Source organism: Saccopteryx bilineata, chromosome 2 (assembly GCF_036850765.1).
Source record: "Saccopteryx bilineata isolate mSacBil1 chromosome 2, mSacBil1_pri_phased_curated, whole genome shotgun sequence".
NCBI classification, from domain to species: Eukaryota; Metazoa; Chordata; class Mammalia; order Chiroptera; family Emballonuridae; genus Saccopteryx; species Saccopteryx bilineata.
Genome location: NC_089491.1, coordinates 138,798,976 through 138,825,131, shown reverse-complemented (window position 1 = coordinate 138,825,131; position 26,156 = coordinate 138,798,976).

Here is a 26,156-nt window from a genome sequence, read left to right as displayed (position 1 = left end):
GCCTACTTGTAAGTGGAGAACCCTGGGTGGGCTTGGAGGGGGTGGTGGTACAAGAAAACATGTAATTTGTCTAATAATGACCAAAACAATGATACTGTATGTCCTTTGCTCATGGTATGGGACAATAGAGGACCCTTTGGAAGGGTGATGTGAAGGCTCTTCTTTCCAGTAGAGGTGACCAGCTGTCCTAATCCATCTAGCCATCCATCCATTTATCCATCCATCCATCCATCCATCCATCCATCCATCCATCCATCCTCCAAATGCTCTCAAATCATTCCCCTCATAATCAACACAAATTAAAGGTTACAGTTCTGGGATCTGGAAACAGGCCAAGTTTCTAGGTCCACATTGGGATGACCATGCTGCCTGACCCGGGAGGTTAACATCGGGACAACCTGATGGAGACTGAGGGGGAGGGGCTAGTACAGAATCCCTAGGAAGGCGGCTGTATTTCTCTCAGGGGTCTATCTTCAGATCTGCTTTCAGCCTTATTCTTGGTTAGTCTCCATATTTTTCCACATTACATCCTTCTGACGACAGTTTCCTCACTAAAAGAGCAGGCATCCAACAGACACACAGAAATTGTCAGGTAGACAAACATCTGTCACACCACATGCATGCACTCACACACACATAAGACTGAAACAGTTTTCTAAAAGGGTTGATCCCTTTTACACTTCCACAGCAAAGGACAAGAGTCCCAGTTTCCTAATTAATGTATGCACTTATTGGTTGTTTTCAGTTAAGCCAATCTAACAGGTATGAAGTGGTATCTCATTGTGATTTTAATTTCCATTTTAATTTATGATGTTGAGCAGTTGACCATCAGGTTTATTTGCAACTCATCCTTGCCCATGCTGCACTCCAGCTAATCTTTATCTGTTCAATCTGAACTTTTATAGTACTATCCCCTTCTAATGTAATACGTAATTTACTTACTATCATCATTGCTTATTATCTGTTTCCCTGACAATCTCCTTTACAAACTAGAATGTTTGCATGGAATATTTTTCATCTTTTGCTCATTGATGTAGCCCAGAAAAATCTAGAATAGAACCTAGCATTTATTTGGAATTAAATACATACTGGTTGGAAGAATGAATGATCACTAGCCTTTAATTATTAGGAGCCCCCTTGCTGAGAGTGGAAAAGTTTTCAAGAATACTCACACAAAAGAAAAAAACTGGGGTTTTGTCTATTATTTCCCTCCATCATCCATCTGCCCCTAATGCTCTCCCTCTCTCTCACAGGGAGAGGCCAGCTGTCTGAGTAGCATGACAAGTTGCAATCAGCAGCTAAAAATATAGTTGTATGTACTGAACCATATTGGGATCCTCACTTGGCAAACTTGATGGAAATAAAAAATTACTGTAAATATGGCAATGTAATCAACTAAAGCAGAAGAGCTTTTGTGGGCGTGAGAGGGAGATAGAGACACAGGGCAATGCCTCTGCAAGAAAAAAACCCCAATGAAGTATAAGACAAAATACTAGATATTATGCTGAGTGTGGCAAATTATGATAGAGAATGAGACCTAGTAGCTGCCTGTGCTGACTGGCTTGTCCTACTTTATGCCGTTCACTCTATGACGAATATGATCTGTACAAGCCACTACCCTGCCAAGAAATTGTCATGGTTTCTCTGTCCTCCATTAAGTTTATATTCCTTAGCAGGACATTCGGGGTCCTTCATCATCTAGAGCAATTAAATTTATGGTCTTTCTGACTTAAAAAGGTAACGGAAAAAGTGGATGGTTTCAAGTAGAACCATAAAGAGAATTATACACTTATAGAAGATGTATATTTAAGAAATATTGATTCATTCTACTTATTCCTGTTGTGGAAAAAAAAAGTTAGATGGATGTCCTAATAAAGGTCCCTAAATATTAATAAATGATTTCTTACCTGGGAAATGGAGACCTGTTGGTCTTTTCCACAGAGAACACAACAGCAGGACATGTTTTGAAATGTGGCACGAAGGATATATCTCAGATATAGAAAGATTTTGTTTGCCAGACACTGAGATGACTTCTTGAGAAAAGTTATAAAATCTCCTAATGTGGTAACTTTTCTCTTTAACCTCATTCTGTCTGGAATAGTTTATGTCAACATTTTTCAAAGTATGCCTAGCATTTTATGAACTGTTAAGGGAAGTTGCTCAAAATAAAGATTCTGCTATCAAATGCATTTCAGAAACACTGGATTTACCAAAGTTAAACAGATTTCTTTCCTGAAAGGGCTTCATGCGCCTTTGCTCTGGGCTTTGTGAATTTCTGGTGGAGGTGGGGGCACATATAGTACAACGCATTTCTAAAAGGGTTTTTTTTGATCATATAACCCATTTTTAGAGGCTTTTGCTAGTACTCTGTGGTACTTTGAAGATGGCAGATAAATTAAGGAGACTTGTTTGCAATGTTGAAAAAATTTCTCACTTGTGAAATTATTTTGAGAATAACAATAAAGATCTCCGCAGAGACAACCCTTTTAAAAAAACCACCTAAATACAGATCCCTTGGGAATAATTTTACAGTTTTAGACATTTTCCAGTGAGCCATAGTGGAGTGACAATAATGTGTGTTAAGAGCCAGAAATAGATTCATGGAATCTTCATCCTTATTCTGGTTTCCAAATACATTAGTTTTGATATTAATAGTAGGGGCAGAATCTATAATTATAAATATGCATGTTAGTTTTTGCTATTGTGATGAGTGAAATTCTGAAGTTTTCTAATAAGATAAGAGGTAAGTACACAGCCATTCATGAAATGATACAATTTGGAGATGAAAATTTCACCTAGGATAGTTTACTCACCACTATATTACATGACAGTTTACCCATGGAAAGTGAAAGTACCAACTTATATAACTCTTCACATACTTATGTTTACAGTAGTAACTTCTCGAGTTCTTGAGTGAATCTTTTGGGAGCTCCATAAACACAAATGGGAAAATATATGGGGGAAGTTACCTCTATCTACTTAACGGTTAATTTGAAATGTGGCAAAAAAAAAAAAAAAAAAAAGAAATAGAAGGGACAATGAAGGAACAAGGTGATGTATTTTCTAGGTAGTAATTTACTTTAACATTGTGTTGAATACATATGAGATTAAATGAACTTTAACATACATTCTAGAGGTGGTTGGTTAGTTTGCATATGAAATTCTTTCATATACAGACACACCCACACATGTACATATGTATACATATATGAAAGATTTAGTTTTAGGAATTGGCTTATGTGATCATGGGAGCTGGCAAGTAAAGCAGACTAGAAACTCAAACAGGCAGGCTTTCTGTGTCGTAGCCTTGAGGAAGAATTATTTCTTCCTCAGGAAACCTCATTCTTTGTTCTGAAAATCTTCAACTGATTTGATGAGGCCCACCTACATTATGGAGAATAATCATTTTTACTTAAAGTATACTGATTGTAAATGTTAAACATATCTAAAAAATTAACTTTATAATGATATCTAGACTGATGTTTAACCAAGCAACTGGATACAATAGCCTGACCAAGCTGACATGCACAACTAACCAACACAGATGTCTACATAAGCACTTCCAATTTTGTCATCAAAACCCATGCCAGAGATTTCTTCAGCATGAGAGTAGTTAGAAAGTAATCTTGCATTGTTAAAAGAAGTAGTACCTAAACTTAGTAGTTGGTCAAAAAGAGTATACAGGCACTATTGTTCTTTTTTGTATATGACAGAGAAAGGGACAGACAGACAGGAAGGGAGAGAGATGAGAAGCATCAATTCTTTGTTGTGACACCTTAGTTGTTCATTGATGTCTTTCTCATATGTGCCTTGACTGGGGGATGGGGCTACAGCAAACTGAGTGACCCCTTGCTCAAGCCAGCGACCTTGGGCTCAAGCTGGTGAGCCTTGTTCAAACTAGATGAGCCTGTGCTCAAGCTGGTGACCTTGGGGTTTCAAACCTGGATCCTCCACATCCCAGTCCAGTGCTCTATGCACTGCGCCACTGCCTGGTTAGGCCCAGCAGCCTTGTGGAGAACAGAGCTAGGTTTATGTGTTCCTGCAGAAAGACTCTACTCTTGCCTCAGAGTACTGGTCAACCTCCTCAGAGTGAAATCTCTCATGCAAGGTTCTCATTAGAGAGCTGAAAGGCAGAAGGAGAATCCCCAGGCTTCTAAGAGCAGGTGGTGTAGACTCTTTGGTATCCACTTGTTCATAGGTGTTTGCATTCTAACAGAATTTTGTCTAAGAGTTATTTTCATTCTTATATCCCAATTGGCTCTTATGGTTGGAGGCTTTTACAAAGGCTTTGGTGGTTTTTAGATGGCCAAGCTTAGTTCACAACAGGAGGACTTTGGAATTCAATATTACAAAGCAATCCATTGAGACGAACACTGGGATGTCTCCATTCCAGCTGGCTACAGCCTTCTTTTGATATGACTGACTTTGGTCAGTGAGCTCTAGTCTTCTGCCTCCTTCAGGTGCATGTTCTCGCTATGGTAATGTCTTCATAGGAGGAATTGAATGACAAGAGTTGTTGGAGAGACTTTTACTTTATTTTCTCACGGTTTGAAACTTAAAATTTGTAAAGGCATTTGGCAGGGAAAAAATACAGTCAATCAGTAATCGATGTATTGCATTTTCACTTATATTTAATGCAGTTTCAGTCTCATATGAGTCATGCAAAGCTCCCTCTCTTTTACATACACTTAAGAGAGTAATTTGATGCCATTTGATGAAAGCAGTTCTTTTAAGAATGCATTTCCCATACTATGAAACAGGGAAAATAGGTATATGAGTGTCTAAATTCAGAATAAAATACAAATATTTGAACAATTAAAGAAAACAGGACCTATACTATATTTTATTAGCCCATTCATATTTCCCTCTTATGGTATGGATTGTAGGTGTGTGAATGAATTTAAAAGTGGAAAAAGGGAACTAACTCTCCAATCAAGTAGATTTTCTCTAGAAATAGCTTTTTAACCACCTCTTAAGAAACGGAACAATCCATCAGCCTTAACCACCATGAACTTGAAAGTAGGAAATTGGATAAGTTTTACAAAGAGATACACTATATTTTGATACAGAAGGTATTTTGCTTTGGGATGAATACATTAATTGATAAAAGGAAACAAATACACTATTAATAGGAGCTCCCTCCAAAGCTCTGTTGTATAAATAAATCTCACATGTCTTTCTTTTTTAGCTGCTAAGATAGATGCTTCCTAGATTAATCATTTATTGTTCCTTTCATATAATACAGCTTTGAAGTAAACCCAAGAATTTCTCTGCAAGTTTGATAAAGCACGGTGAATTTGGGAAATATTGCTCTAAAGTGTTTGGATCTTTGCTGAGTGAGTGAAACTGGAATTCTTGGCTCTTTCTTTTTGCTTATTTTACATTCTAGAATGAAGGCACAGTTTCTCTGTGTCAAAATTTAGTGACAGACGAATGAAAAGTATTCCTTGAGTGAGGATGATTTAAGATTTTGGAGAAGAAATGTTTTCTCAAAGCAGTACTGAGCAGTGGTAGGGGCTCCTTATCCAGGTGTATGTGTTTCCATAGGAACAAACTGTTAATGCATGCATCTAATTTACACGGATATATGTTAGCTACCTTCTTATTTTCTCAATCTGTTTTCTCCATGTCATCTAAGCTGAATCTAACATTCTACAGCCTAGACCTTACTTGGACCACACTCATCTCCAGCCAGAACTGAAGTGCAGTGAATGAGGTGCCAGGCCTGGGCTCGGAGCAGCTCTCGGGCTGTTGCAGCCCTTCTCTTCCCTCTCAGATCTGGGTTGGCTCAGAGCATGAGAAAGTGATTTTACTTATGGTTTTTCCTCCTTATTCTTGCAGGTTTTCCTGTCCAGTGCTCATCTCCAAGTCCTAGCATTCCCCGAAACCATGTGGGTCTGATGGGGGTCCTAGTACTTGACCCAGTCTCTTGCTTGACCCTTACTTTACTCATCCAGCTTTGATTCTCCCATATGAACATATCTCTCTTACAGAAATACCCCTACTTCGATTTTTCAATACCTCCCACCTGAGTGAACACCCTGCACTGAATGTCCTAGTAATGGAACTGAAAATCCAGCCACTTTTACATAGGTGTTTGTAGGTGAATGGATACCTCCTCCCCTGCAACTGCCTTGCCTTAGCTCACTCTATCCTCCTACAGCAACTTCCTGTTGCCTTAGGAGCCATGCTGTCTGTGATGGTTAATTTTATGTGTCAATCTGGAAGGTTTAGGGGGAGGATTTTAATATTTAAATCAGTGAACTTTGAGTAAAGCAGATAGTCCTCTATAATGTGGGTGGGCCTTATCTAATCAGTTGAAGGCATGAATAGAACAAAAAGACTGATCTCCCCAAGCAAGAGGGAATTCTCCAGCAGACGATTTTCAAATTTCATCTGTACCATTAGCTCTCCTAGGTTTCTACTTGCTGTTCTTTAGGCTGGGACCTCACCTTTGGCTATCATTATTCTTGAGCCTGCCAGCTAACTCTACAGAGTTGTATTTGCCAGGCCCCATAACTGCATGGGCTGATTCTGTATAATAAATCTCTGTGCATATATATACATCCTATTGATTTTGTATACTAATACATGACCTTCTGTTGTAGTTTCTCAAATTATAATACTGTTATAAATGTATGTGTTTCTATTTGCCTCTGTATATATGCATGTGTATACTGTGGGGAAAATGAGGCTTCATGTTGATTTTGGATCAGAGTTCTAATAGGTGATTTTATTCTCTACAGTCATGGGAGAGAATTGGCCAAAAAGCCATCCAACAAATGTCCACTGTTTAAAATAACACCCTCCATCCCTTCTTCATAGCACCTCCAACTATTATGTGTGCATTAATTTGTTTGTTGTCTAGCTCTCCACTAGCATTTAAAGTTCATGGATATCTATTCCAGGTACCAAGACAGAGACTTACACAGGTTAGATGTTCGTAAAATATTTGTTGAATAAATGAATAAATGAATGAATATTCTATATAACAGAATAATTAACACAAGGCTTGTGAGTTTATGTGCCACTTAATTTGAGCAACGGCAGAGTCCTATAGCAAATGTTATATTACTTTAGTGAAAAATATAATTTCCTGTAGCTAATATTCTACAAGGTTGAGAGGTCATGATAAGATTACATTACTGGGAAGTTAATAGAAAATTTTATGAAGTGAAGAACTGTGCATTAAAGAGAAACATTGTGCTTGTGATGACAGGGAATAGAGGATGTCGGGACTTAAAGTTTAAGGAGAACTTTGTCCCACCTGGCCGATTTCCAACTGTGCTGCTTTTTCATGGGTCCTCTGTGGTCCCTGGAATGTGAATGTTCTTCAGTCTTCTCTGGACTTTCTTACTGAGAAAGGCAATTTCAACAGAGCATTTGAATGCTTATGTGAAAATAAACAGGGAAAGAAGGCTATTAGTGGATAATTTTTTATTCCTAAGGTAAAATGTGTGCCTGGTGCACATGATGTGTCTATTTTTCCAGATGCTGGTGCTAACATAAGCAGGTGGTTTATATATATATATATATAAAATGGGACAGACTCATTGGTAATGATCTCATCATATTTTAGAGTTGCATCTCTCTAGGTTATAAAATAGCTGTATCTGTATTCACCTGGCAAAGCGAGGCAGTGATGGCCCATATTAGAGACCTCCAGGGTGGAAGTATTTCTCAATGCCATAGCACATGGCAGTCTTACCTGGCAGCCTTAGATCGCTGCATGTTATCTGCTCTGGGTGCATTTCAGCTGAGTAGCAGCCAGGCAGTGGACAGGCGGGAATTACTTCCCATATTTGAGAATGGCTTGGGGGTCCAAAGCCAGATGAGCTGTGGGAAGAGAACAGGCTTCAGAGTCGGCCAAATGTCAGATAGAAACCTGGCCTTGCCTCTCGCTATTTGCATGAACTTGGCTAAGCTAGTAAATCTCTTTGAGCTGCATTTTCTTTGTCTCCAACATAGGAATAATTGTACTTAGCTGGTAGGGTTACTATGGGGTCTCATCTGGCACATAATAAACACTTGATAGATGATAATGTTTCTCCTTCTCTCCACTATTTGCTGCTTACTAGTTGTTTTGTTTCTATTTATTTTTCCTTTGGTACATCTACCTCTCATAGCACACACAGAATTTACAATTTGGAAAGACTCTTATAGGTCATCTAGGCTACTCCTTCCTTCCATCTCTTGTTTCTTGTTTCTACTTTATTTTTAACACACACACACACACACACACACACACACTCACACAGTTTTTGACTTCCTTTCCCATTTCTGGGCATAACCATAGATCATAAAGAAAGCTTATGCTATTGGACACTTCCCATATCTCCATAAAACCCTATAATGGTTTCTTTCCAATTTTAAAAATATTTATTAATGCTTGTAAGTCACTAAAACCCACCTTTTTTCTAGAAATTGTTTGACTTGAACCATAAATGGATTTCCCACACTATACTCTGTCCTCCATCTTGTGCCTTCTAGAGAAGTGATTTTTAAAAGGACTTTGACATATTTCCCATCAGACATTTAAAAACATATAAGCAGGATGTATCTCATATTTCCAAATAGAGCTATGATTTTGTTCATATTTACAGTAAAAAAAAAGTCTATAGCTGCAGTATCCTACCCTGCTTAACTCAGAAAAGTAATTTTTCTGTTTTTGTGAGGAAAGGAATTCTGTTTCTTTCTTTCTTTTTTCTTTTTTTTTCTTACTAAGTAAGAGGCAAAGAGGCAGGGAAATGGACTCCTGCATTTGCCCCAACCATGATTCCACCCAGCAAGCCCCTATGAGGTGATGCTCTGCCCTTTTGGGGGCTGTTGCTCTGTTGCTGGGCAACCAAGCTATATTTTAGAGCCTGAGCTGAGGCCTGGTGCCATCCTCAGTGCCCGGGGCCAACTTGCTTGAATTGAGCTATGGCTGTGGGAGAGAAAAAAAAGAGAGAGAAAGAGAGAGAGAGAGAGAGAGAGAGAGAGAGAGAGAGAATGGGGGAAGGGTGGAGAAGCAGATGGAGATGGATGCTTCTCCTGTGTGCCCTGACCAGGAAATGAACCTGGGACTTCTACATGCCAGGCTGATGCTCTACTGCTGAGTCAACTAGCGGGGCCAGTAATTCTGTTTTTAATTGAACTATAATTCACGCACAATAAAATGCACTCACCATAATTTTATGAGAAAATAAGAAGTTTTAACTCATGACCTAGTTTGTGAGGAGTTTAAGAGTAGTGATAAAAAACCAAACTAAACCAAAAGGGTGATACAAAAGATCACGTTCAGAACTCAAAAACTAAAAATATAAAATCTCCGTATATGACACTGAATTTCCCTCTGCCGTCAGCTCCCTGATCATTATTGTCGATGCAGTGCCTCTTAAAAATAAAATGTGGCCTTTGAAAAGGCAAAATTGTAAAATCTGTAAAATTCTAAAGGCTAGTTATAATTCTAATTAGCTTCACCATTGGTTGTATTAACAAGTTCAAGGATTTACTTGGAATCAAAATTCTGTGATGTTTTCAATAAACCTCTGCCTTACTCCACCAAAAACTCCCAGTTTCATATTCTGTGGTCAACACTAGAAGGCATTGAGCTAATTAAAATTCTTAAAGCATATGATGGCTCCTGAATTTTGTTATTGTCAGATCTGTGTAGTCTTAACCTTTGTGATTCAAATTATTTGTGAGAAACCCAAAGGCCTAAGATGTAGACCCGTTTTGAATGAGGATAATAACACTTGCCCCCACCACATTGCTATGAGGCTGAAAGGGCCATTTTTTTATACCTGGTACAAATTTTGATTATCCTGCTACCAGGTTTGTACACAGGAGGCATTTAACCAGTGCACCTCATCTGATTGATGCCCAGCTTCCCTCTCCCATCTCTTGTAACTGGGATTCCGAATCTTCTCCTCAGGAAAGTCAAAGAAGACTTGTGCGATGAGATGATATAAGATGAATTTCAGCTAATTGGAAATGCTTAGCTTTCTCTATTTAAAAAGTCTCCTGTAATAATGAAAACAATAAATGTCTCTGAAACATGTTGATTCTCTCAGGCAAGAAAGCTCTTATGGTCAAGAGAGAAAAAAATAGTACCAAGAGCAATGAATATGATTTTAAAAGTTCAGATGGTTAACAATGTATCCCTAAGGAAAAATATTTCCTGCTAGTGCCATTTCTGCCTACCATTATGAGACATTCTTGTGTGCTCAAGACCTGAGAACTGTCACCTCACCTTCAAGTATCAGGAGCTGTGTGGGTTATCAGAGACAGATGACTTTAGTGGGAGGAGCCGTGAAAGCCACAAGAGCGGTGGAAAATCCCAGTGATAAAAGTGCAGCCCTAACTGCACATTTTTCTTAATACATCGCAATTTTATCGAGTACTATTTTGTGTTTGCCTGGTCCCGAGTTGACAAATTTGAACATATTATGTGTACCCGTAAGGAATCTGCCGGGTAATGGCGAAATGGTCACATAAACAGATACAAAACAATGAGGTAAGGGCAACAACAGAGGTTAGTACAGGATGTTGGCAGTGCCCAGGAGAGGGCTTTCTAACCTGGATGAGAGGGAGGGAGCTGTGTGGAGTAGTCAAGGAATGTTTTTCTTGGAGAAGAGACATCGAATCTTAAAGGATGTCTAGATCTGAAACGCCCACGGTCTGTTTACTCAAAATCACCAGCTGTCTTGCTTCGGCATGAAAACACAAACGCACTGCTAGGAATGACTGCACATTTAGACCTGTAGCTCCGTCTCAGTCTCACGCTCTGAGTTGTAGTTGAAGGCAGGGAGGAAAGAAGCAGCGTCATTCCTCCAGGCGGAAAGGCAGCAAGGAGGGGAGACCGCGAAGGAAAAGAATGGGATTCCTAATCACAGACTTGATTGTTTACTGAGGTTTGCTCATGCCTGTTGAGCGGCCCTTTTCTTGGTCGGCTGTGTCTAATACTTGCCACTTGGAAAGATGAAACATTTTCAGAATATGTGGCCTTTGATGCGAATGCAGCAGGGAGTCCGAGTAAGTGGAGACGTGGCTATGTCAGTTGTCGGGTTGGCAAGTGTCTTAATCCGGGACTGAAAGAGGGAAGCTGGACTGTCGTCACCATCCCTGAAGATTGATAAATGGGATGCAGACAGCCAGGACCTAGGGCTGCCAAATAGGTCTCTAGGATTGAAATAGCACGGCTATATGTAGAACTCTGAGAAACACTCATACTCCCCAAATGCATCATGATCCTGTTTAGAGTTATAACTTGTTATATTAGAAATGATGATAATAATAATTAATATCATGAGGCCTGTTTTCTGCCTCCGTGGGAAGGCAACAGCCTGCAGTGGATGGAGTCTGTGTTTACTGGGCAGGGGAGCCCCTTCCTCCCGTGGATCGTCACCCCACACTGCTGGCCACAATGTGTGTCTGCAGAGAATGTGTGTGTCTATCTCATTTTGTAACTGTCCATGGGTGGGTGGGTGCATCTGCGTGCATCTGTTGTGTGTATGTATATATGTATGTGTCTGTCTGACTGTCCATGTCTATCTGGTGTATTTATGTGGGGGGTGTATGTATCTGTGTGTGTATCTTAGTGTGTGTACATGTGTGGTCATGTGCATGTATCTGTGGATCTGTCTTCATTTACATGTGTGGGTGGGTGTGTCTGTGTGTCTATATCTGTCTTCTCTGTGTATGTGCATGGAAGACGGTGTGACTATTTCTCTGTGTGCATGTCTGTGTACATGTACATAGGTAGACATATGTATGTGCCTGTGTGTCTGTCTGACAGTGAGTGTGTGCATGTGTGTGTCTGTGTCCCCCTGTTGTGCTTCTACGTTACCCTGCAACCCCAGGCTGGGTTTCCTCTGTGGTAGTTGGCAACACTGAGAAAGGCTGCTGCTCTTCATTAACTCCTTAGCCAGAAGTGCTGCCGTGCCAATGTCATCTAAGTGACAATCTGGGCTTACACTCTGTCACCTCAGAGACAGTAATGTGAGTGTTGAGAAAAGAAATTTACCTTCTTGTAACTCTGAAAGACCTGCCCAAGCTAGAAAATGAACTTCAAGCTCAGTAATAGCTGTAAGAAAACTATTATTAATATCCCACCAATTTCTTTTCACAGGTTTGCCAGGAGGTAGGATAGGTCTGCAATTATCACTTTTTAAAAAACATATATGTGACAGATTAAAGTATAGAAAAGTCTAAGTTCACATAGTTAATTAGAACAGAAATACTGTGTGTCATCGGTGTCTATATCATTAGCTATTTTAATTCTCATGTCTCTTCTGTTCCTTGTGTAATTAGGAATGTGTACCTTTCTGTTGAACCATGTTTCCAGAAATGAATGTATTATGTTTCCTTTGCAAAATGCCACAAATCCTTTCTTTTTGGTTCCTCACATTGTGTTGGACTTTCCTGTGGATTCTTTTGGCTGAAATAAGCTATAATTTTTTAAGGCAATTTTGTCAAATAAACTATAAAAATGTTTAGCCAATTTTTGATCCCCAGTTTCAAAATTGGGCTTCTCTCCCAGTCTTTTCTATCCTTGGAAACTCAGGCATATCTCAGTGACTTAGTTTTGCTCAACTTCTTACTTAGCAGATGTGTGTGCGATTTAAAAAAATATTATCTTAACTATTGAGGAGGGAAAATAAGGCTATGAACAGTAGAATTTGAAGTTAAAGAAGCATTGGTGAATACTGTTGTTTCCCTTAACCCTGTGGAGTGTGGGTATTTGGCCAAGGTCTTTGATTGAATATTCTAATCAAAAACAGCACAGGCCAATGCCCTGGAGAAAGCAGAGGCTGCCTGTCGGCTCACAGCTCATGCTGTGGGGTCTCCACTGTCCTCACCCCATGATGACCTCACATCTTGGGGTCACATAATTCAGATGGTATGGACTTCGAGCGCTTGCTAATCTTTGCCATCACCACCCCAGTGAGCCTTTATGGATTCCAGGCCTGCTCTCTCCGGATCCAGGCATTCTCCTCCTGTGCACGTGAGGCTCTTCAGCGGCTTCCCACTGGCTACAGGTGAGGGTCGACTGCACAACAGAACATGTGAGACCCACACTTTGTCTCCTGCCCACACGTCTGGACTGTTCCTCCTACTTGCCGTCCCTCCTACTCAAGAAATATGAAGTAGTCCATACGTACTCTGTGGCATTTTACATCCTTCTGTCCTTCTGCTTCCTGGACCTTCTGCCTAGAATGTTCCTAGCCACTTCTGTAACTTGAGAGATGCCAGGAAAACTCCAGCCCAGTCACTCCCTCATGCAGTCACCCAACGCACCACCATGAGTTCCCTTTGTTCTCTGCAGTGCTTCTCTCGCTGGCTTCCCCTGTAATTCATTTTGTTTCTGAGAATACCACAACTTAACATGTTATTGGTGCTTTAGTGTGACTCAGTTTCCTAGCTGCTCTGCTGCTGGGAGGACTAGATGTCAGGGTGACACAGGACTGTCGGGAGGGACAGGACACAGACAGCAGGGGGTGCTGAAGCTAGTCTCTTCCCATTAGGGTTTGCTTTGGCCCAGCCCAGTGGCTACACCATGCAAATTCTCAGATGTCTCTGAGTGGATGTGGCGTGTCACAGGAACAACCTGCGAATGTTTTGATGTGCCTGCCAGGTTCTTACCCGTGGTCTTTCTCTGTTAACTTCAGCCTCCTGACCAAAATGCTAACACTGGTCTGGTCTATTCATTCCTTCAGTGAGAATTTGAAATTAAGAGAGATGGTTAAAACCCAATGGAATAGAAGTAAATGAAAATCCCTTTGTCCTTTATGATTGTACCTTCCCCCAAGCTGAATGTTCTGCATGTTCTCCTCTATTGCTGAGGAGCAGACCATAAAAGCAGTGGCTTCCAAGGACATTTATTTTGCTCAGGAATCTGCAGTCTGGGCTGGACTCAGTGGGGCTGGCTCATCTCTGCTCCATGTGGTGTCAGAGGGGGGCATCTCTGAGGCTGGGATTTGATTATCCAAAGGCTCCCTGCCTCACAGGCCAGGCAGATGATGACAGCTGTCACTGAGATCCCAGCTAGAGCTGTAGGCTAATTACCCACGGGTGGCTTCCTCCTGTGGCCAGCATCCTCACAACCCAGGGCTGGGTTCCAATATGAGTGCCCCTGAGAAAGGGAGACAGAAAGCCCTCTCTCCTTGATGACCTAGCCTAAGAAATAATGCAGACTCACTGCTGTCACATCACATTCATCTCTGGCAGCCACAGACCCTGCTCAAATTCAAGAAGGAACACATGGGATGAGAAATATTGCTCTGGCCATTTTTAGAAAATTCAATCTGCTACATTGGAGCATAAAGAAATTTTAATTGACTGGCTGTCCCTGGTTTTCCCATTCATAGCAGCCAGCAAACTCTTCTTCAGGATGGGTTTGTAGTGGCCAAGTAAGTCTTTTACATGCCTAAGTAATTGTTGAATTTGGTTTCTTGTTCAATGAGGCCTGCCCTTCATCACCAGCATCTATTTGTCCAGAGAGAGAAACTTTCATGCATACTACAATCACATCCATGTGGAGCCAAGGTTTCCATGACAGCAGCCTTGAAACCAACCTCACAAACTGGCACACAAGATTAAATTTAGGCCTGTCTGAAGTAGTTTTTATGCTTTAATGTATACAGTTGAAAGATTTACAAGGAATTTGAAATATTGATTTGACTACATATAAGCTTTTGGTAACAATAGGTTAGTACAAAACTTTTACTAAACATCTACATTTTCTAGGATGTAATTAAAGTACAGTTAACCCTTGAAAAATGTGGGTGCTAAACCAGGTATAATCAATCCATGCATAACTTTTTTGACTCCCTAAACACTTAACTACTGGTAACCTGCTGTTGACCAGAAGCTGTCTTTAAAAAAAAAAACAACTTTTATTGATTTATTAGAGTGACATTGGTTAATAAAATTATATAGGTTTTAGGAGTACAATTCTATAATGCATCGTTTGTATATTATATTGTGTGTTCACCACTCCAAGTCTCTTTCCATCACCATTTATCCCCCTTCACTCTCTCCTACCTCTCCACCTCTTTTAGATCTTTTAATCCCTATACTGTTGTCTGTGTCTGAGTTCTTTCAGATAACATTAATAGTTGAATAACACGTGCTTTGTATGTTATGTGTATTCTTACAATAAAATAAGCTATAGAACAATATTATTAAAAAAATCATAAGGAAGAGAAAATACATTTACAATGTTGTACATATTTGTTGAATATAATCCACATATAACTGGACCTGCAGAGTTCAAAACCATGTTGTTCAAAAGTCAACTGTTGACTAGAAATAGGTTGATGTGCATAAAACTATTAATTAATTGTGTTTGAGTAATTGGCTTAGCTTTAATTAACCTGTTCCTTCTAGAAAATTAAAGAAAACCTCAGTAAAATCTGCCTTGAGAAAAATAATATATAGTTTTAAATTTTAATAATTTTGTGATATTTGTGATTACATATGCCACTTGGTTGCTGGATGTTTGAACTGTTCGGAAGCTTGCCTTTTGTCTCATTCAACCTGCATCTTTCTGAGGCCGTGTTTCTTTTCAGATGCTTGGAAAGCCCCAAGTCAGGAGATAGGCTCGGTTCTGCCACTAATTAGTTTGATGACCTCATTTGTAGAATGGAGGCATTTGACTAAACAATCTCTAAAATCATTTACTTTTTGAATCATGTATTAAGAAATGACATTTACTGGGAGTATAATAAAACAAAATAATATGAAGAAATAATAATTTTTTATTTTGATGTTGAACTACTAATTAGGAATGATCAAAACCATATATTTTACTTACATATGCACTTAAAAACCTTTCATTTTCCAACAGTCAATTATTCAATTTCTCTTGAGACATTCCAGGGTCTTGTTTGGACTTGATTAAGGGAGCAGTCAGCCCGTAACTTGCTTTATATGACTTTATTACAATTTTAAAAGCAGGTGGTTGCTTAATAAATATTGTATGATAAGGACAAAAATAGAACAAATTTCTTTGCGTCTTGAATAGATCTTGAAATATAGTCTTATAAATCCTTGCCAATTATGAGAGCCATACCCATATTACAGACAGGCAGAAGGAAACAGGGACCTTTATTCTAGTCTAGATGTTAATGCCAAGGTCTTTATTGTTTAGGAGTTTTGATTATTGTGATAGATTAAATATTCATGACCATTCTGAACACCTTTTAATTCAATTGTTATTTATAGACCAGTGATTGCAAAGTAGATACATAGTATTAGAATCTCAGCAACAAGAGTCAATGGCACTCACTGCCTGCTCTCAGGGAATCTTTGGCAGTCAGTGTCAGTGCTTACTGGAACACTCAGTAAGCTATATAATCCCTTAAAAATGCTATTGTATTCATTGAAATATTCTTTTGGTATGAACAAAAATGATAGCAAACTTTTGTTGAGCTCTTATAAGATGTCAGATATAATGCTATGCACTTCATATTCATTGCCTCATACAATACCCATTTTAAGGGGTCTGTTAGGCATGATATCTACAGTCAGAGGTTCTGGATTCGAATTTCGGATCCTCCAATAGTTGTGATGACCTCAAGCCTCATTGCATTGACCTTTGAGGATTAAATGAAGTAATAATATAAAAATATTTAATGCACCTTCTGTAGTAGTAAATATTCAATAAATGTTAACTATTTGTAATTATTATTGTCATTAACCACTCTCTCAGGCAAGTAGTAGAGAAAAATGTGGCTTTGAATAGGAAAGTAATTCACCCAGTCACAAAGCTCTTAAACAGCAGAATTAGAATGCTAATTGTTGTTTCATGCCAAATTTCTTAACTTCTACACTATAATTATGTCAAATAGTTAAAATGCTAGAACTTAGTAAAATATTTGAGTATTTTACTTCTGTTAGGTGATTAAAACTTGGTATTTTAAGAATTCTGTGATGAAAATTCCAAGTTTCTGGTTTTGTGTGACAAAGATTTGCAAGTGAACAAAACTTAGTTTTCTCCTGTAGTTTTTGGAGCTGGAAAAATAGTTTGTAAAAGAGAAAAAGTGGCAAAAAAAAAAAAAAAAAAGAGCAGGGATTATGGGTGCCATTTCAAATAGGCAAGACTCTGTGGTTTGAATGATTCTTTGTAAAACTCTTGATCTCTCATTTTTATTCTTAGAGAAACTTACACATTTAAGCTTTTTTTTTGTCTTTTATATACCCACATTAGAATAGGTCAAATGTCTAAAATTTCCTAAGATTAATGAAGTAGAAATAGTTGATGAGAGCTCTCAAAATGAAGTCATGGAATGTGATCAGATATTCATTCACATGCCATATTAAGGGGGTTTTATTCATGCTAGTGCCAAAGAGCAAATTCTTAAAGTATCTTAAAAATATGGTTGAGAAGAGTGTGGAAAAATTGACTGGAATGAGAAATATGAAATTATTATCTCGGGATAGAAGTGGTAAAAAATAACACAGTATATGAGAATAGAAATTAGATAATGTTGTTAGGAAAAGAGAAGAAAATAAAAAGAAGCCCCAAGCTTACAAGAGATGCTCTTTGGACAGTCCCTGAGCTTATGCATATATGAGCCATGGAAAAATTTGAAAACAGTACCCTATGTTATTTTCAGTTTTGGCCAAAATCTTCAAATCATGGCAATCAATTTAAAAAGCAGAATTTTGCCAACTAAGAATCTCTACTGAACAAACAATGCTGCAGTATTCATTTCTTGGAATACAAAATCAAGGAGGTTACAACTGAGTTCATATTACTTTTTTTTAATCTGTTGTATAAAACCCATTCTGGTGAGACATCTATGAATATAAATCTCTGATTCTTAATTACTGGGGAAAAGGATGACTAACTGATGTTAGATATAGTTTTGCCAATATTAGCTCCCGCAGAGAAATCATTTAACATGATCAGAAACTCAATTTAGTAAATGTAGTAAAAGAACATTGAACTGGAAATCAGCATGCCGCAGTCTGCCATTGGTACTAGTTAGCATCTTACCTGGGTAAAGGAGCCGTTTTCTCATCTGTAAAACCAGACGCCTCTTCCATCTCAGTGACTGGGCCACTACTGGACAATACAGTAACTAAATACTGATAAATACATTATTGTTGGCTTGTGAAAGACTTTAAATGAGTATGAGACCCAGTAAACCAAAAAGAAACAAAAAGACTAAATTTTTTTATAAAGCTAATCTATGTCATTTTTAAGCTGTGATTGTTTATTCTGTATTATTGTTGTTAAAATGTTCTTTCTCATTAAATAATGGTGAAAGCAGATGTTCTCTTTAGGGCAAACCAAATTCTCTCTTATTGTCCCCCTTTTCTTCTGTAATATAGTCACTTGGAAATTCCGAAAATCTGGAAATCAATATTCTGCATAACTTCTACGGCCCCTCTATCTTCAAAGTTCAGTTTGTTTTTGATCCAAAGTAATGCTGTAGAGTGTGTGTGTGTGTGTGTGTGTGAGTGTGTGTGGTTTCCCCCTTAAAGTTTTATGTGTTTCTACTTTTCTCACATATTGGAGCATATCTGCCTATGTTGGGTTAGATTCAGCAGGATGGACCTGAAAGGGAAAGACATGGGTCTCTAGAATCTGAGGCATGCTTCTGCCATGAGGACCGGCCCTCCGAAGGCTGGTGGCAGGCACTAGGGAGCATTCAGGAACCGTTGGTGTGGGGCCTCCATGGTAAGGAAATGGGGTGTCCTCATGAGCAGCAGAAATTAGTGGTGCTTAGAAGTTCATGTGGTCAAGCAGCAACAAGGAATGTGTGTTGTGGGCAAATGGGGCCATGGCCACTGAGGTGGAGTGACAAGAATAATGCTAGACCCTGCTCTTCAGGGGCTGATGGTGCAGGTGGCTCACCAAGAGAGTCTGCACTCCCTGAGAAGAGGTCAGATGTTTGCCTGGCCATCTATGAAGCCTTGTGGTGGGACTCAGGAACTGAGCTGAAACCTAATATCTAAGCAGACCTTCAAGGTCAGAGCAAGACTGACCATAAGGATAACTGGTGCCATTCAGAGTGTTAGGAGTTAGCTATCTTAAGTCCCTCTATGTAAGGTGTATATCAGGGGTCCCCAAACTATGGCCCGCGGGCCACATGCGGCCCCCTGAGGCCATTTATCCGGCCCCCGCTGCACTTCCTGAAGGGGCACCTCTTTCCTTGGTGGTCAGTGAAAAGAGCATAGTTCTCATTGAAATACTAGTCAGTTTGATGATTTAAATTTACTTGTTCTTTATTTTAAATATTGTATTTGTTCCCATTTTGTTTTTTTACTTTAAAATAAGATATGTGCAGTGTGCATAGGGATTTGTTCATAGTTTTTTTTTTTATAGTCTGGCCCTTCAATGGTCTGAGGGACAGTGAACTGGCCCCCTGCATAAAAAGTTTGGGGACCCCTGGAATATATGGTGGGGCGTAGAGAAGACTGAGCCCGCAAATTTGACTCAATTAGTTCCAGGTTTAAACAGAGCAAGGCCACAGGAATAGTAGAGAACCCACACATCAGGCAGAGGCCTTTAGCTTGATGCTTTGTTTGACACCTCTCAGTGCTGTTTATTAAAGGGACAGGAAAAGGAAACTGGGCTTGTTGAAAGCCTTCTATTGCAAACACCAGTGAATAATTTCACTTGCGTTTTTATAGTTCTGAGGTTCATTATCTCACCTTCTGTATCTGTATATGCCTCTGTGTGTGTGTGTGTGTGTCTAAATTATAAAAGTCCTACATTCCTTTTTGTTAGTCTTCATGTCTGAAATTATTTTTAAACTTTATTTCTATTTTCAAGTTTGTCAAACTTCTCAATGCTTCCCTCTACTTTCTTTTGCATCTATGCTTATAGGCCGTAGGTCTAAGGCTGCTCATATTTAGAATGAGGTCAGACAGTGTTATAATTTTTATTTCAACTCTCAAACAATTTATAAAACTCAAGAGGAAAAACTACTTATTTAGCCATATTTTTGCTTACCAGGTCCTTTTTTTCTTCTTGATGTTCCAAGTTTCTTTCTTCTGTAATTTCCTTTCTGTTGGGGAACTTCCTTAGTTACACTTTTAGGGTAGATCTAGTGAGAAATTCTCTTTATTTTTCTTCATCTGAAAATGTCTTGATTTTCCTTTTATTTGTAGAAGATATTTTCACTGGTTATAGAATTCTGGGTTGTCAGATCTTTCAGTATTTTTCATTGGCAAATATTTTGCCACTTCCATCTGGCCTCTGTGGATTCTGATGGAAAACCCACTGTCATTCAAATTGTTTTCCCCCTGTAGATAATGTATCATTATTCTCTGGCTGCTTTCATGGGTTTTTCTTTTTCTTTAGTTTTCCAAAGTTTCTGGTGTACCAAAGAATGGATTTTTTTGCTGAAGTATCTTATTTGGCATTTGCTCAACTTTTAAATCTGTAGGTTTATATCTTTTGTTAAATTTGAAAAGTTCTCAACCGTAATGTCCTCTAATAGTTTTTCAGCTATGTTTTCTTTCTCTCTTCCTTCAGAGCCTCCAATGACATAACTTAGATGTTTTATTATAGTCCAGATTGCCAAGGTTTTTTTTTTCTTCTTTTTTTAAGTCTATTTTTCTCTTTGTTGTTTAAATTTGATAACGTCTAATGTTCTATCTTCTGGTTCACTGACTCTTTCCTCTGTTCCCTCTCTTCTGCTGTTGAGTCTGTCCATTGTCTTTTTTATTTCAGTTATTATATTTCTCAGTTCTAAAATTTCTATTTGGATCTTCTTCGTATGTTTTGATTTCCTTGCTGAAAATTTCTATTTCTTTGATGAGACTTATTATTATTTTTATTTGCTTTGAATATCTTCGTAATTGCTCACTGGAACATTTTAATGATGACTGCTTAAAATATTTGTCAAGTATTTCTAACATCTCTGTTACCTCAGTGTTTTTATCTTATGATTGTCATTTTTTATTCATTTTGAGATCTCCCCAGGTTTTTGGTATGTGTGATTTTGGACTGAAATCTAGAATTAGAATTTCAGGTTCATCGATTGGCTTCTACTGACATCAAGGTGCTGGGTGAAGGGAACACCTTGTTACTGCTGGGCAGGGTGGGACTATTAACTCCCCACTAGGCCTTTGCTCATACTTCCCTGGGAAGGATAGTAGGGTCTGGCTACTGCTTCCCTTTGTCCTCTTCCTACACCAAATGGGCAAGGTATGCCCATGCCTACTGGGTGGTTATGAAAGTCCTGACTCTCCCGTAGGCCTCTACTGACCCACCCAGAGGGGAGATAGAGGGATGTCTCATTACTGCTGGGTTAGGGTAGAAGTCTAGGCTCTGCATGTGTTCTCCATTGACAGTGAGAGTCAGATAGGCGCAGGGTTTATTACCACTCAGTGGAAATAAAAGTCCCAGCCTCCTGCTTAGCCTCATCTGACACTACCCTCTATATAGAGGGAGAGAATTGAGGCACTTATTACAGCTGAGCAAGGTGGAAGTCTGGCTCTCTACTTGACATTTGCTGGTGTGGGTGAAAATACAGCCATAGTTTTTATCTGTTCTGGCTGGAGTAGAATGATTATTATCTCATACTTTAATTTTTTTGCTGGGCTGCTCCTTTGCTGGTCCTTTGGCTAGAGAGAAAGGTTGTTTGTCTTTTAGTCTGCATATGTTGTTATTTTTGAGTTGCTGGCCTCCCCAGTTACAAATCTGGGGTATATATGGCAAAGAGAAGAACCAGGGAACCCACCACATTCCTTGAGTCCTGAAGTCCCTAGCTGGTTTCCCTCTTCCACCACCTTTTAAAAGTCTGTATAGGTTTATTTTACTTACAGTATCTAGGGTTTGTAGTTGTACTTAGTGGGCAGAATAGGGAAAAGTATGTATATCCATTCCATTTTCCCAGAAATAGAAGTCAATTGCCTATGTTTTACATGAAGTTATTTAAGAGACCCATCACTCCCCTTGCAGTTGTTCATGTATTTACTCACTCCCCATTCAGATAGGAGCACTGACTGAGTGTAAGGTGCTTAGGCTTAGAACTTCCAAAGTTTCTTGCTGGGAGGAGTGGCTCCAGGAAGAAGGGAGGCCATACATAGCCTGGCCTTGTCCTCAAGCACAGCTTCTCCTGATGTCTCTAAATCTGTTGCTGGCTGCCACACTAATTCTTAGCCTGGCTCAGCTGGAATCAATAGGCTTATAATAGGCAAGGAAAGTAAATATTAAATATTTGTTTATAGTTACTTAGCTAAGCTTATAAATAATGCATGGAAGAATTTTCCAGGGAAAAGTGTTCTAAGGAGATTTTTTTATTAATTATTTTTGTAATATGCCATTAAATTTTTTTTATTAGGTAGTAATCTTCTGACTTACTAAAAAGTTGCAAAAATCAAAATAGTAAAAAGAAAACTCATATACCCCTTACTCAGATTTTGCTGACATTGACATGTAACCCTTAATCATTTGTGTGCTCTCTCTCCCTCTCTCTACACACACACACACACACACACACACACATCCACACACTCACACACTAAATTAACTTGCTATCTGCACTCCAGCTTTGTCAGCTGACCAATAATATCTTTTCCAGCGTTGTCTCCCTCTCATACAGGGTCTGATATATTATATTTTGCATGCGTTTGTAGAGTTTCTTTAGATTCTGTTAATCTGGAACAGTCTGTAATGTGATTTTTTTTTAAGCAATAAAATAGTAGAACTGTATCTGTCTTATATCATTAATGTTATTTACAGTTACTCTGAGAAGATTGTAGACTTATTAATATGCAAACAAGTAGAGAATTTCAGTACTCTAGGAAAGAGGATATTATAGCAGCATGTAATTAAATCAAAAAGTGAAGCCACAGAAAACGCACAAAAACCATAGTATGCTTGACCCCAACTCAGAAAGTTGTTTATGTAAATTAGAATGGAAAGTATTGTTCTTTTATTGTTTTGGGGGTGATTAATAAAAGTGCATTTATATGATTTACACAGAACTTAAATGCTTACAGAGACCTAAAATGGCAGGTTTTAAAGCTTAGCTAGAGAACCAGTTTTATTCTAACTTGAACAGTCAAATATTGCTAATTTGGTTGACTTGATAAATCCCCATTAGATATGCACAATAGAGGTGTAGGTGTCAGAGAGAAACACTGTCTGTTTATTTAAATGCTGAATTCTGAGCAGCCTGTCAATAAAATCTTGTTCAAAATTGGCAGTATCATTAATTTGCAAATGCATGATCACCTTAGTGTGCCAGGGAGAAGCTCCAGTCCCCGAGGCTGCAGTGGGGTTTCCCAAACATGCTTTGAAAATTCACTGTAAAACCAGTTCTTAGTCTGGAGCAAAACCAAACATTTGGCAACCAGTGGTTGTGTTTGGTCCTCATATGCCAGTGGCCCCCCATGCTCCTTATAGATTCCTCTGGTCCAAGCTCAGAATTTTCCTGACAACCAGGACCAGCTGAACTCTGATTCCATATCCCAAGAGACCAGTATAGCATATTGTTCCTTATTCACTTGAATTCTCATTTACAGAAAGAGGACTTGCTCTGCTCTTACAGGTGGAGAGAGAGGGCTTCTTTTGATGCCTTGGATTGATGAGGTCTGGATTAAACCAGACATTGAAAGATCTTTTGTATTGAAAAAGCCTCTTCATCTCTGTAATATTTGTGTTAGGACTTTTAAGTAATATGACTCTTGTCAAGATATCTTCCAACGTGAGTAGAGATAATTTTAGATGAAGTATGACTTCTTTAAACCATATTTTATTTCAGTGGTTTGGGAAAACTTATCTCAGTTTTGGTTTCTATAGATACCTTTTGGTTATCGCATTGTGTTGGGGGCAGCCTCTGGAGGCAGGACTTCCCTGATGGCGTTCCGTCATGAATGGGCAAGTGACTGAACCCTCCGAGTCTCAGTGTCCTCATCTGTAAAAGAGTAATAATAGTGACTTCCTGGGATTTTTAGGAGCAGTTCAAATTTGGGCTTCGATGATGCGCTTTAAGATAGTATACCTCTTACCCAGACATGAGATTCCCCTCCTGGGCCCTGGACATCAGAGTACTCACTCTGGCCTTCCTTCCCCGCAAAGCAAGGACTGAACTGGAAGAGTGAAGGGGTGGCAGGGAAGTGCTTGTCCCCCACCGCTATCCCTGGTCTCCCTTCTAGACTAAGTTCTGGTCACCAGGAACTCTAGATCCCTGTCCCAAGACCTCCCAGTCCACTGAACAGAGACTTTTCAGGCTTCTCTTCTCCATGTGCCCACCTGAAGCCGAAGCCCCCCTACGGGGCAAACTCTAATTTCTAATAACAGCAGGGTCATCTCCTGGAGACAGCGATGACTGCCATCATCAACCAGGGACAGTAATAGTTTATACTACCTTACCCCAGTTTGCAGTTCAATAACACCATGACAATAGAATCTGATAACCTTTTCCTCCAATTTTCAAAATACCAGATATGCATAAAATAAAATATCCTTAGTTCTTTCGCTATTTTATCACCTCTCCTTCCCTCCTGGCTGCCCTCTATACCTCATCGTCCTCCACAACCTCCCTCTCCCCAAATCGCATCAACAGAAGTTCCTAGCTGTTTCCTCCCAGGCAACTCGCAAAGCCATCTACTTTTATGTTTCCCCACTGCTGTCACCTCAGTCCAGGCCGAGGAGCAGGCTGCACAACCGAACTCCGCGGGTTGGGGTTCTGGCACTGCTGCCTACAAACTGGGTGACCTCAAGCAAATAACTGAACTATCTCTGTGCTCAGTTTTCAGTCTGTAATTTGGGAAGGATAGGACAAAATTCACAGGGTTATGTAGATTAAAGAACTGAAGCGATTCATAAAAAGCACTTAGAATAATGCACTGCACATGTCAAGTGCTACTGTTTTTAGCTGCTTATGAAAGGTCTAAGTTCCATAGTCTTTTAAGCTCACTACCTAGTCATAGTCATTTTTATTTTAAATTCATTTTGTCAGGAAAATTATCCAAGATGTGGATGTGGGCAAAATTTTGCTGGCTTTTCTTCAGTAGAGCTTCTCCAGCAGCCCCTCCAGGATTATCCGATTCTATAACAGCGGTTGCCTTTCATTGTTTCTGCATTGATTAGACTCTTTTACAACTTTGCATGCAAAGAACTAGTCGAAACTTATAGTAATGCAAATGATCGTTGACATTAAAAAATTTAAAAGAATTTTGTCCTGTAGAGAAACGATTGACTTCCACTCTGTGGGAAAGAACCTCAAAACATTGCATTTTTCTGCACTCTGTGATGTTAACCACTTTTTTCATCTGTATTTCATCATTTCTGATTTTATATGTATGTCTGACTAAAAAGAAAAGTAATACTTTCTTTTGCTCTTCACTTTCTAAAACCCAAAGAAGGGCCCCAAGATGGCCTAAGGTCACAATGAAAACTTAATTTTGTTTCTAGTAATTTTGTTTCTAGTATATATTTTCTTCTCCTTTTCTGTTACTCTACACCTTCCCCTGCTGCCTTCTCCCCATCCCAGCATCGAGAGGCAGAGAGAAAAATCCTTTAGCCAACTATTTTTATTCCCACCTTTTGGTGTATTTTCTGATGAAAAATTCTACAGGAAACAAGACAAAAATGGAACACTTGTTTTTGCATGACTTGAGAAAGGTCTGGAAAATGTGGTCGTTTCCTGGAGAAGCTGACCTCTTCGGCGGCAGCAGCCTCTGGCGGTGTTCGGGTGACTGCACTCCTGGGGCCTGATGAGCGAGCATTATGCTCTTCCTAGCAGTTAAATTCGTGGGCTTTTGAAGTCCATCAGCTTGAGGTTCAAAACCTAGTCTCTCATTTGCTAGATGGTGACCTTGAATAGGTCATTAAACCTCTCTCAGAAAAGCTTCCCTTTCCTTACCTGTCGCTCAAGGGATAATCATACCTCTTGTCATACAAGTGCTCAGCGTGGTACCTGGCACACTGGGCAGGGATAATAAAAGGAAGCAGTATCCAACCTTCCAAGTTAAACTTACCAACCATTTACAAACAGTACAATCGCTGTTGTGGCTTGCACAGTTTTGTCCAAACAAGCAGGCAGACCTATTTTTACATTTGCTAGTTTGGAAATATGAAAGTACCAAGTTCAAAACCATCTACTTCTGTATGGATGACAGACACTAACGCAGTAAGGAATTTAGGGATGCTAAAATATTTATGCATTACACCATTCAGGTGTTTTCTATCCTTTTGAAAA